Consider the following 13263-nt stretch of genomic DNA (forward strand, 5'->3'; position numbering starts at 1 on the left):
GGTTTTCATATTTATTTGGCATTGAAGAATACTTGTAATAAATGAAAAAAAGAAATCATCTTTTGTAGTACGCTAAGCCTTAATGCTCAAGATAAACCTGTAGAGCTTTTCACCTTGACAATGCCTTTGACAAAGCATTCCTGATGACTCTGAAACTCAAGCTTTCCAAGCTGAACAAGCTGGCATGTGAACCCCGGCTAGCCTCCTGGATTTCTCTCCTTGGGCTGCACGTTAGGATATGCCTGACGCAGTTGTTCAGACCAGAGAGCTGTCTGTCCTCCCGTGGATAGGGTAAAAAAGGCTACCTGCTTTCTTTGTATCATTAGGTCTCTCCACCACATCAAACGCTGGCCTGTGAGACTTTACTGGTCTGGCAAGAATATGAATCATACTAAACCAGCTTGAGTTTTTCTGCTTAGTATGAACACTGAAACCACTGGCATTTCCTTTTGCCGACTGCCTACAATGTAGTCATTTTCTGAGTTATCATAAGGCACTTAAATGCCCCATAACAAGGCTGTACTTGCAGCGGCGCTCTGTTGGACTGTCATTCGATGTGTACGTAGCTGTCTTCTACTGTAAGGCAGCTGTAGGAATTGTCACTTGTCAGATATATGCTCTTACCAAGGCAGAAGAGAATACAGAACTGTTCATTATCCTGGATAGAGTCATATAGTGAGCAAAATTTTTTGCTACCACTCTGCTCTGCCCAGAGGGGCTGTGGTGTCTCCTTCTCTGGAGACATTCAGAACCTGCCTGGATGCGACTCTGTGCAACTCTGATGCGACTCTGCCCTAGGGGACCTGCTTTATTTAGCAAGGGGTTGGACTAGATTGTCTCCAGAGGTCCCTTCCAACCCTGGCCATTCCAAGATTCTGTGAAAGCAAAGATACTTTTCTTCCTGCAAGCATAGCTATGGCCTTGCAGAAGGCAGCATCACTCCCCTAACCTGCTCCTCCATCTCTTCCATGGTGCTGAGAGCCACAAAGGAGGGAGTGTCCATCCTCACACTGCTGCTGAAACGCAGCAGCACTCTAATTTAGTCACCCACACCACTTGCCTTCTGCATGTTAAAAGGAGATCTAAATGATGAAAGCCTTTTGAAATTCTTGTTTGAAGAACAATATTTGGTGCACACGTTCCAATTAAATTTCCTTCTTTAGCAGTGTTGCCCGACTGACTGTGGAGGTCAGTTTTTTTTCTAAATGTGAGGATCTCCTCCTCTTTTTTAATGACTTTGCCTCAGCCACCTGAATTACCATTGTAGTGTAGCTAACAATGCTGGCAGAAACCCTTACAAAGCTGATCACCGCAGCTACTTTGTCAATGGGATCGCATTCTTCTCTGACAGAAACAACCTTTACACTCAGAACACAGGTGGCTCCTCTGTCTGTAGTTTCCTAGTTAGCGTGCCATGAAATAGCATCCCAGTTAAGATGCTGTGAAATGTCTGTAATGCAAAATATTACACAAACCCAGAAATAATTGCTTCAGCTGGGATCTGAAGAAAAATCCAGACCTGGCTAACTCATCTGGAGAGTGGTACTTGCCTATCAACTCAAATTTATTTCAGAATATGGTATCTTATAGTGGCTTTTAAAAAGATCTGAGCCTTGGTGTAATTCTCTCACCCAGTAGAGCAGGATGACCCAGTGACTGAGACACTACCCTAAAATACAGAACACATTACTTCTGCAGAAACATTATGATTCAGGATCAAGCAAGAGCTATCCAGTTACCAGAAAGGTAACAAGCCACACAATTAATTTTCAAAAAACTAAATGCTTTTTAATAAAATGTGTTCACCTTAAAACCAGGGCATACAGCTAGTTCAAACAGAAAGCGTTGCTAAGCATCCCTAAACATGTTATTTCAAGAAAAGGCAGACTCTGCCATTGGTCAGCTTCAAAGAATTAAAAGTAACCAGAGGTTACTGCTTAGTAATGATATTTAAAGTTTTTAGAAGCTGATGGACAGAACCAAGCATCCGTTTTTCAGGTCCAAGTGAAGAATCTGGGACCCAAATGAAGAAAATCAAGTGCTACAGTGAAGATTTTACCCACAACTGACTGTATCAAAAAAATCATTTACAAGAAGAATGAGGTCCACAAAAGATAGGGAAGTGGGACTGAATCCCATTATTGCATATATGTTATATGGAGAGATGTATGCTCCTATAATTAGCGATTAAAGCATTTGTAAAGGCTCAAAAGTTTTCAAAACAGGAAAAAACAAGCAGAAAGCCAAGGACAGCGCTTGGATGAGACAATGGAGAAATGCTGTAAGAGCTGATAAAATGCTGTGTGCTTTTGTTGCTCTGTATCACCAGTATCAAGCTAAGGCCCCCCTCTGCATCTAGATGTGGCGTCACAACAGATACAAATAAGGTTACAAAAACATCTTGTTGTTGAAGAGAAGTTTATCACTCTGCATATTAACTTTCAGACCAGCTGAACACAGCTGAAACGCTGAACACGTGTGGCCAAGACAACGACTACCACATTGTCCACAGCAACATTGTACGACTTTTGATTTGAACTGAATGAGCTCTTATATGAAAAGAAAAGCCAGATACTGATTTGGGACGGTGACAGGTAGACAACTTTCAATCTACTAAACAGCACATTTAAATGACAGAGGAGTTAAAAGTAATGGCATTTTTCTATTGCTTACAATTCACAAACTCAATGTGGCATTCTCATTTAAAATTATCACAGTTTTCCTCTACAAAACAGGGCTCAGATAATGCCTCTGTCGACACTGATGAATACCAGTCCTCCTCCTCCTCTTTTTTTTTTTCGTTTGTGCCCATAGAAATAATTATACCTGTCATTAAAAGCAATGTGGAAGCTAAAGTCTGGTACCAACTTTCTGAGATTGAAATCACACCTGCAAAAGGGATGGGAATGTAGGCGCAGCACTAACATAACCTTAGGTAACCACCTCACAGTTCCTTCTCTGGATGGGAATGAAAAATGTGGCACTTTTTTGCAAAGATTTTAATTTTTAAGGCAGAAAGCCAGATTCTCGGTCATGTCCCAGTTGCACAAGGAACAAACCAGGCAGTCACAGTGACAAGAGATCAGGGTACGGTTCTGGGTAGCCTAGGTCTCTTTTGTTAAAAGAAAAAAGAACAAACAAGTGGTAATGCCAGAGAAAAGAGAATGAAAACAAGCTGAGAGGATGCCGAAGAAAACACGAGCGCAGGAATGAGAATATCATCTGGAGAAAAGTAATCGGAGTTTGACAAACACCAACAAGGAAAACACAAATGTGCAAAGCCAAGGCAAACTACAGGCAGAGCTGGGTGTTCTCATCTCTGACCCGCCTGCAATACTCTTGCTTTCCTTACTGCAATATAATTACTAATTAGCATGGCATTCTCCTGGGCAAAGACTTCCAGAGAATTCAATACTTACTGCTGGAAAGACACTGATGCGTAGAAACAGTTGAAAAGTATACAGCTTATAAAGTATCTGAGAAATCAAGCAGCCTAACCCCCAAACCCTGGCCGCGTGCTCACGGTTAGGTTCCTCACAGGCACATTTACCCACCACAAGGTGAAGCAAATGCATCACTGTCAGTGGAGCACGCTAGAACTCAGTGTGACCCAAAACTGGCTTGCTTTATGGTACCCATCTTCTGGTTCCTGCAGTGGAACATTGTGAGTGCTCATCTTTTTAATTTGACATTAAATTCATTTTTATTTTTGTAACAATAAGGAACTGGATAAAAAAGTTCTATTATGAATGAATGCAAATCTCCAGCCTCTAAATGTTAACAATTCTTAGGAGAAAAAGAGACGAATGTCCATGTGTCATTTGTGTTAACTCTGTGTAACCATCTCTCATGGTTTGTACTGTATAAGAAAAAATGAGACAAAATTATTCTGCTGTTTTCTTTCCTTCTACACTAGTTTATATGGAAAAGAATAGTCATTTGAGAATAAGAATTTCAGTCACTTGTGATGTTATGAAGAGACATTTATAAGCAAGGGTGGACATGAGGCTGTCTTTCACAATGAAATAAGCTTTGTATCAAGTTTCAGAAAAAGGAACACTTTTAAAAGACTTCTGCTAATCTGGCTGATGCTGTTTTCTCCACGATTGCAGCCTGTGATCTCACCAGCCCAATGTTCACATCAGCCAACCTTTGGCTGCCACATGAGATCTGTCCTCATTGCAGAGCTGATTTGAGTGCTCCCATCCCTGCTTCGGCTCCGAGTGACACAGAAGTCCCTCGTTTGAGCCCAGCTCAACTTTTGACCCTTGGTCCTGGGTACAGGCCATACGTGGAACATCGCCCTGTTTCTGGGTGGTTCCTGGCGTATTTCATAGCATAGCTGCAAGCTGGATGCTGATAGATTTCTTAATGACATATTGCATTTTTGACCATTTACCCAGAAAGATGGCAAAGACCTGATAGACAATCAATGACAGCATCCCACTGTGGGCACACAACCCTGAGCTGGCTTAACCATTTGATTGCCAGTTATCAGCAGTGACAGTACAGCTGAATCCAAGGAAATACTGAAACCTTGATTTCAGTGTGAAGAATGAAATAATTAGAGTTTTCTTCAGGTTAAAAATTCTGCCTTTTAACAGTTAAAGGGGACTTTGAAGAAAGATGGGGACAGAGTTTTCAGTAGGAAGAAATGTTTTACGCTAGGGATGGTGAGACACTGGCACAGGCGGCCCAGAGAGGTGCCCGATGGCCCATCCCTGGGAACATCCAAGGCCAGGCTGGACGGGCTCTGAGCAACCTGATCCAGCTGAAGGTGTCCCTGCCCATGGCAGGGGGCTGGGCTGGAGGGACTTTCAAGGTCCCTTCCCACCCAAACCGTTCCGTGATTCTAAAAAGCCCTAGTGCACAAACTTATCATATTATGTCCACATGATGTATTATAATGTATTTATTCATTGTGAGCTAGAATTCACTTAAATGCAACAATTTTGTTTTTTTCTTTTTACCTGGATGTATAGTAATGCGTAATCCAAAGCAACAAATAATTGTATGCCTGAACAGATCTACTTTGTGACTTTTAAAAAAAATCAAACATCTAACAGAGCACCTTCTCCTTCGTGGCAGGACCCCCATGAACAGTGCTATGCAGTATCCGACAATACGTGTGTACATCCAGGACACTACTGCCTACTAAAAAACCCACCACTTCCCACCACGCATTCACATCACAGCAATTTTCCAGCCAACTGATACTTTCAGTTAAATAGCTGCTAGAGATTTCTGCCTGTTGAAATGGCAGTACGACAACAACCATCAAAAAGGCAGTTACACAGTTAGTACAATCTGAGCAGGAAGATTATCTGCCTAAGAAAACACAACCTGAGCAGGGATGGGTAATGCAATATGCTACAACTGCACAGTGTAAATAGGGTAAAAAAAACCAAAACCAAACCAAAACAAAAAACCAGGAAAGGCACACTGTACTGAAGTCTTAATTAAAAGAAATCTGATGAAATAAAGTGGAAATGTCACCTATAATAGCAAAAGAAATACTTGACAGAAACACAGGCTGCATAAAACCATGCTCAAACAGAATTCTGAACTTATTGCTTATGACAATGAATGGCTTTTAGCGAGTGGCATCTGCTGCCACTAATGGAATGCCTTGACATTTGAATTTTCAAAAGTGCAAGTTTCTTTATGTTGAAGCTCGGTGGCTTTGGTTCACTATTACCGACACCACAGGCCCCTCTCCAGTGGGGTGAGGAGTACATACAGTATGCAAAAGCTGTAAAGAAGCTACTTGAAGGAGCTTTAGATTGAGATGCTTTAATGGTTTCCTTCCTAGCCACTCCACAATTCAAAGCAGCAAAACCATCTCTGACATTCCACCGTCCGAGCTAGCTCTGACTGCCCCCTCTGGGTCATTTCATAGAACCATAGAATGGTTTGGGTTGGAAGGGACCTCAAAGCCCACCCAGTTCCAACCCCTGCCCCGGGCAGGGCCACCTCCCCCCAGCCCAGGTGGCTCCAAGCCTCAGCCTGGCCTTGGGCACTGCCAGGGATGGGGCATCCACAGCTTCTCCGGGCAACCTGTTCCAGTGTCTCCCTTTGCATGTCCAGTCCTCTTCTCCCAGCCAGGTAACGTGGAGGAAGAAGAGCCAGAGGAAGATGCAGCAAGCAGTGGGTACGGCATTCTGCGCACCAGGCAGGGCTGCATCACATTTGTGTTGCTGCATCCATGCAGTGGGGACCACCCATCTTCAGATCTGAGGCTGAAGGCTACCATATGGGTGACGGAATAGAGAGAGGAAAGGTGAGTGTGAAGGTTGCACAAGCAACCTTGATTACGGCTTTTCTTCATTCCAAGCCCCTACCCATGATGCCTCATTAGAATTCTTCACATTTAATATTTTCAATGAAATTCTCCCACCCCAAATATAATTTGCAGCCATAAGCCATAAAAAGTTGTAATCGTAAACAACTATGTTCCTCATGACACAGACAGGGCTTTAAAGGCAATTTTGTCAGCAATGGAAAACAAAAGGATACACACCCCATATACATTATACATACCAAAAAGACTAAAAATGCCAAATTAACCACACACAGACAGCTCCTGCCATTCTTCTTTTTACCACGGAGAAACAAGGAGAAGAAATCTGGAAACTGTTCCAGGCCCATCAGCTGAATCCACAAAAAGTCTAGATAGATAGGGAGCTTCAGTTCATTTTCCACTGCATTTTTTTTCAGCTAGTTTTATACATGCTTAGGAATATTTCAAATAATTATGTTTTATGGACACTCAGTAGTTAGCTCTTCCATGCCTGCCTGTAACGCAGCTATTATAAACTCCAGAGTGATGGACTCTTTTGCATGGAACGGGCAATTCTACACTCCAGGGAACTTCACCTTGATAACGTAACTTAACAGCATCCACAATTATAATGATGTAAACTTCCCTTTCCTCTTCACAGGGGAATTTCTACAGTTAAATAGTTTCAAATAATTTACTTTATTTTTAGTTACTTTAAGAGAAGCATATGTATCTTGTTTGTATTAGCTTTGGGGAGCTTCCAAGAGAGCTGTCTGAATTTCCTGCATTTTCAGCAGAAAATAAAACCTTCAACAAAATAAACTCACTCTGCCAAAGGATTGGAAGAGTGGAGGGGAAAGAAGGAATTGCACAAGAACACTGCTCTTCCACTCAATGCGCAAAGGAACTTCAAAGCCAAGCCTTTGGTGACAGAAATCTTATCTTCATCTATTTTACTGACATATATTCTTTGCCTGTTCTATGTCAAACCCAGATAACTTTTGGCCATAATGTTGAATTGTGGGAAAAAAGGTATTACGAGAAAAATTCCAGGAGTTATAGTGAATATAACCTCCCAAACTAACCTTGGCATCTCTGATTACTGCTTAGAAATGAAAGTAGAGCTGTCACACCAGAGTGAAGTTTGTTGCCAGACACTTTACTAAATAAACCGAACATCCTGACGCTTGCTATCATTGCCTTCCCGAATAACCAAGGAAGCTGAAAGTGCAGGTTTTCAGCAATGTCTCACCACTTTGTCAAGCCAGCTCATGTGGTAATGCAACATTTCCCAAGAGAAACACAAGGCTTTCAGAAAGCCCGTATCACATCGCACATCTCCAGGAGAGCCTGCCACAAGGCTACGCTAGAGGAAATGCCGTGGTGGTGTGTCCTGTTCCAGAGCAAACAGCCTGGGACCTGTCTGCTCCAAGGGAAAACACACCAAACAACACCTACCAAGGTAGCAAACCCAACTGCTTCAATGCTCTAAAGCCCTGTTTGTCACAGGGTTTGACTTCAATAGCCACTGACCAAGAAAATATAAAGCTGTTTCTGTGTTTCGGATGGGGCTTGGCGCAACCTGGTCTAGTGGAGGGTGTCCCTGCCCATGGCAGGGGTTTGGAACTGGATGGGCTTTAAGGTCCCTTCCAACCCAGACCATTCTGTGATTCTACTATTCCGAGGACATATATATGTCCAGTGAAGGTGCAGATACTTTGCTGGTACTTCCCACGTGATTTCAGTGCACTGTGCTTATTACTCAGCCAACCTACAGCTAATCCACAACTCACCTCCTGGTCACACCTTCACCTGCACCTCTTCTTCCACCCACACCCTTGCTTTCTTTGAAATTCCAATCCTAAACCACTTCATGCTGAAACACTTTAACTTACCCTCTATCTTATTACAAAGTCAGGCTCCTAAATCAATCAAAAATGTCTAGACATTGGCCTAAATCCCCTCGGTGCTTCGCTGATTCTTGGTGATGCTTCACTCTCACAGGCCTGCACCCATTTACCCATTTACTGAGGGTTTTCACAACTGGGAAAACTTCAGCTTTATTTAATTCTTGCACGGCATATCCCTGTTTGAAATGAATAGTGGCATGGGAAGTTAACTGGCAAACAGTTTTAGCAGAGTAACTCCCTCACTACACAAACAGTGAAATATATTCTCTTTTTAGAGAGGATCTCTGCTGGCAGTGTGGCAACACTTCAGTAGGAAGGACAGATGTTGACTCTGCTTGCAGAACCTACGGTCAGATTATTAGGCAGCTGTGAGCTAAAGGTGTTTCACTTCCCAGAGGGATGCTACGACTAATCTGTTCTATCAGTAGGGCTTTAAAAGGAAAGAGCGAGCAGCCATCTGGACCCAAAAGGATGGAGAAGCACCTAAATGCAGGAGAGATGCAGACTTGGGCATTTCTGTGAGACTGGGATTCAGGATCACGAGAGCAAAAAGTGTCAGTTCCAGAGAACAGGACTTAAGATAGTCCTCCTCTTTGGCATTTCATCCCAGCATCTTGGTGCTTCCAAACTCCATTCTTGGAACTTCCCATCTAATTCAAGTGCTGAATTCCACCCTGGAAACCAAAGGGGTGACAAGTCTCCTCCAGTAATTTCTTAAGATGGCAAAATGACAGATCACCTAAAATGAATTTCACCCCAACTAGCTTAGAAAAAGTAAATGACTACAGAAGGCATCTACTCAAGGTCAAGCCTCAGAGGCTGGTCTAAGCCCACCAAGAAGCTTCGTCATAAGGGGATCCACCACAGTGCCCAAAGTACCTGATGGCCACCAGCTAGGGGCCCCAACACTGCCCATGCAAGAACGTGTTATTTTCAACACGATCTGCAAAAGAACACAGTGCTTCCAAGCCAAATGCAACCATAACAGCAAAATGCAAACGATATTTAGTAGAATTAAACCCAATCATTTTCTGAGGTCCCACAAAAGCTAGGAAGCAACTGAACCTAGGAAAATGACTATGTTCATTTTAACTTTAAAAAAGATTAAAGTTAAAACTGTGAATTTGTATTTTTGTCAAATCAGGCCTGAAATGATGTGGTTTTCTTGCTATTGAAAGGAAACAGAGAATTCTACATTTCTCCTTGAAACAAAGCACCATTCCGTAGAGGCATGGGAAGATTTTGTTTAGTTTGACTGGTAGAACAGGAAAGGACAAATTCCATATGCAACCCCACACTCCACCATACAAAGGTAAATAGATTATCATGATACAGGCTTTAATTAACAGAACCCATCTACCCTGAGTAGAGTTCAAGGACTTTAAAGACGTTACTCAAGTGAAAAAGCTTCTGATTCCACATGCAGCTTTGCTGGAAGATGTCACCAGCAAAACTGTTAGGAGGTGTTATGCAGTAATTACTGCTACGTCAACTGAAACTTTGACACTTCCCAATTATTTTTCTTTTCTTTTTAATTGCATGGCAGGTCTTATGCAACACTCACAGAAAGTTTCACATTCTTGCATTAAATATGTAAATACTATTTAATGAAATCTCTAGACCTAAAAGTCTATTCCATAAAGATGACTTCTGCTGAACCTCTTTGAAGCAAGCAGTTCTCCAAAAAGGAACAAGCTTCACAAATTTTCAAAAGGGTACTGTTGCTAACATACACACTGATGTTTGTGTTTTAGCATGCACTGAAGTCCAGATTTAAGAATCCTTATCATATCTTTAATGCTTGTTTGAAATGGGTTCTCATCCTTTTTATCCTATGTGATGTTTAACTGAAGTATATAACCCCTTATTTCTAGCACAAAGAAGAATAAGATGGGAAAACATTGTATCTTGCAAAGAGACAGAATAAAGACCAGTTAGCAATTTAAACCAAACAGTTTTCTTCACATTTTCCCTTCACACCTCCCAAACCTTCCTCCATACAGTACACCACAGTTAAAGAATGTAATTTAACCACCAGTTCCTTATAGCCCCAGCATCGTTTCTGACTATATTATCAGCTATTTTCTTCAGCCTTGGTACTATGTATGGTAGCAACAACCAACATCACTGCAAAATATATACACATCTAAGACAGTATTTCCAATGCACCCACTGCTGTCATTCAAGAAAATCACTCACTGCTACAGATCCTGCAGACCTATCTTCAGTGCCTAAGCAATTTTAATTGAGCAAGTAGTAAACCTAACTGAGTAAATACCAATCCCTCATTAAAGCTGCCAGGTGCACAGAAGCTGAATTCAAAAGTTCTCCATTGGTTCTTCACTGATTAGATCCTGTGGTTCAGCATCTTTGCCATGACATTTCAAAACCATCATTGCCCTGGAACTACGGCAGTTGTCTCCCACTGAAACTACCACGCTGAATAATTTTGACCCTACTTAAGAAACATTACAAGCAAGCCTGTGGAATTCAAGTCCTCAATAATAAACATGGACTGCATCAGATTTCCATAATTCCAATCCTCTCCAAGCAGAAGATCTTCTCGTCCTGATGACACACAGGATGTCAGTGGGAGAAGTCGGAGCTACTCGCCACACACTCAGCAGCCAAAAGACTCTGTATTCTTGCCCTTAGGGTAAAATTGCTATTGAAATTTCTGTGGGATGCATAAGAAAGTCAGAAGGAGTTTCCAGAGCAGACATCTCCATCATTACAATTCAGGGAATGTCAAGGAGGCAAGCGAAGCGGTGTTAATGCTGAGGCCACCCAGCACTCCTCCCATGCCTCGGCAGCGTGAGGCTCCTGCTTTGCTCAAACGAGAAAAATCACTGCAAAGGTAGTGAGCTGAGTAAGATGTTAATATAAAAATAATCACAAAATAAAAACAACCCAAAACATTTAAACTGCCTCCTGACAACATTAGCCATGTTTTAAAATAATAATAATAATAAAAACGTTGATTTAACCTGCTGCTGTTCCTACAGAAGGTGACAGTGTGCACACAGAGAACTTTTGTGATGGTGAAGTATTCTTTGCATGTTGTAGCTCCTTAAATACTAGCAGTGCACGATAAAAACCGGCGAGTCCCAGGTAACAGACACTCGATAAGGGATGATGGTAAAAGATTCCCAAACTGTTGTAAGCGGGAATATGCTGCTTTGCAGCCATCATTTTACCCCAGAGCTGAAGAGAAGACATGGAGAGTGCTTTGATTTCTTCTGAGATGTTAAAAATACAGCAGCATGGTTAGAAAAGCAATTCAGCAATACAACTTCTTATAAGGCCGCTTGGCATACATACTATACTAATTCTTTCAGTGGTGTTAATATTTTGAAAATTGAAGTGGATAGATAAACAAAGATGTGAGAAGCCTATCATATTAGAAGGAAAAACTGCATTAGTGATCTTTGAAACTGCAGTCTAAAGGATCTATGGGTAAGCCCTTTCAAAATATACTGAAGTATAATAAAGTGTCTTTGTTTTCTTCTCACCACCTCTTCAAAATAGTCACCACCAGTAGTAGTTTCATTTATTCTATTAAGATGGGCCTGAAAAGCCTCAATAACCAAATTTCAAGAACTGCTCTCTCTGGTTGAATAAAATGCAAATAGGAAGCAGATGAGAAACAGCCTTCTGAGAGCTGACAGCAAGCAAACCAAATAAAATGGAGTAACTTTTAGATTAAATGTTGTTTTTCCTATATTCCATCTTATTTTTCAAGTGCATTCCCCTGGACATTGCATGAATGCTGATAAACACAGAAGCTGATGACCACTGCTCCGCTTCCTGCTGAATGGTCTGGAAGCACACAGCAGCTGTAGCCCCAGTGCCAGAAGAAGAACCTTTAGCTGAGATTTGGAAAACCCAAAACTCACAGAGAGTAATTCTAGAAGCCTATGTATGCAGGCACCTGTTCCAAAATGAACTATAAGCAACAAATGACATTTTGCCAAATACTGAAGCAAAACACTCTTGATAGAAATATGTAAAATCTGCCTTATCCAACTAAATAAAATTTCCTGAAATATTTATGAAGTCTTACCTATTTTGGGACAAAGCTCAATTTTGTGTAGCCTTTGTCATAAAGTGCAGCAATGACAGACACCGACAAGATGAGAGATCACCGCGTTTGAAAGACAGAGAAGCACTTATGTCGTGCATCTATCCTGGAGTCAGTCAACTGTCCCTCACCAAAATCCGGTCAACAGTTATTAGCTGGTTACCTATAAATTATGCTAAGTTTTCTAATGAATTCTAATTAAGAGTCTACCACGAGGTAAGATAGCTAATGTATTGAAGAAAAGTAATTTTATGTTTCAGGAAAAGTCAATGAAGATTTTTTTCCCCATGTGAATGTGACAGGACTCTTCCTATCATCTCGATTTATCAAAATCTAAAAGATTAGTGTGGGAATGGGAAAATTTATCCTGATTTGTTCAGCTGATTTTTTTTTCCCCTCTGCATTGAGTAAACATCTGATCTGTTCACAAGTGCCAGGGATAAGTTGCCAGAGAGTAGCTTAAAGAGCTGCCTTCTTAAAGAACTGCAACATCCATTCTCTTTTCAGTTTATCTGGAGGGAAGAGATACACTTCAGATTCTGATTGCTATTGTAATGAAAACGTTACATCTAATCTATAATGTTATTACCCATCTTCTTTTCTCTGGAACAGGATAGGTGTTTTTTGTTATTAGTAAACAGTTTCTTCAAGGTCAAGAGTTTGGGTTAGCACGCACACAAATGCGGGAGTGGAACAGCCTCTGTACACGCTGTACCAGCCTGACAGCAAGAAAAATGCAGCGGAACACTGTCTTTGAAAAAGATGTCACATACTTCAGTAGCAGGGCACAGCTCACTCAGCTTGGGCTCAAGCCTAAATATGTACAAGAGCACTTCTGGAAAACCTCCACCACATTGCAGTTACATGTCTGAAGAGGAACAAAAAAAACCCCCCAAAACATCTTACACGTCTCAGCTTTGTTTCAGAGCAGTGTAGGCAATCACAGACATCTTCCAACAGTGTTGTGGGTAAGAATATAGGAGGATTAAATA

The 13263-nt window shown here is 41.5% G+C and overlaps 1 protein-coding gene across 4 annotated transcripts in view; it reads right to left on the reverse strand.

Annotated features, from left to right (window-relative positions):
- DYM (dymeclin) overlaps positions 1-13263 on the reverse strand; it is a 220029-nt gene that overhangs the window by 42294 nt on the left and 164472 nt on the right. The gene's annotated exons all lie outside the window — the stretch shown is intronic.

The sequence above is a fragment of the Falco naumanni genome, chromosome Z (genome assembly GCF_017639655.2).
Source record: "Falco naumanni isolate bFalNau1 chromosome Z, bFalNau1.pat, whole genome shotgun sequence".
In the NCBI taxonomy this organism is placed as follows: domain Eukaryota; kingdom Metazoa; phylum Chordata; class Aves; order Falconiformes; family Falconidae; genus Falco; species Falco naumanni.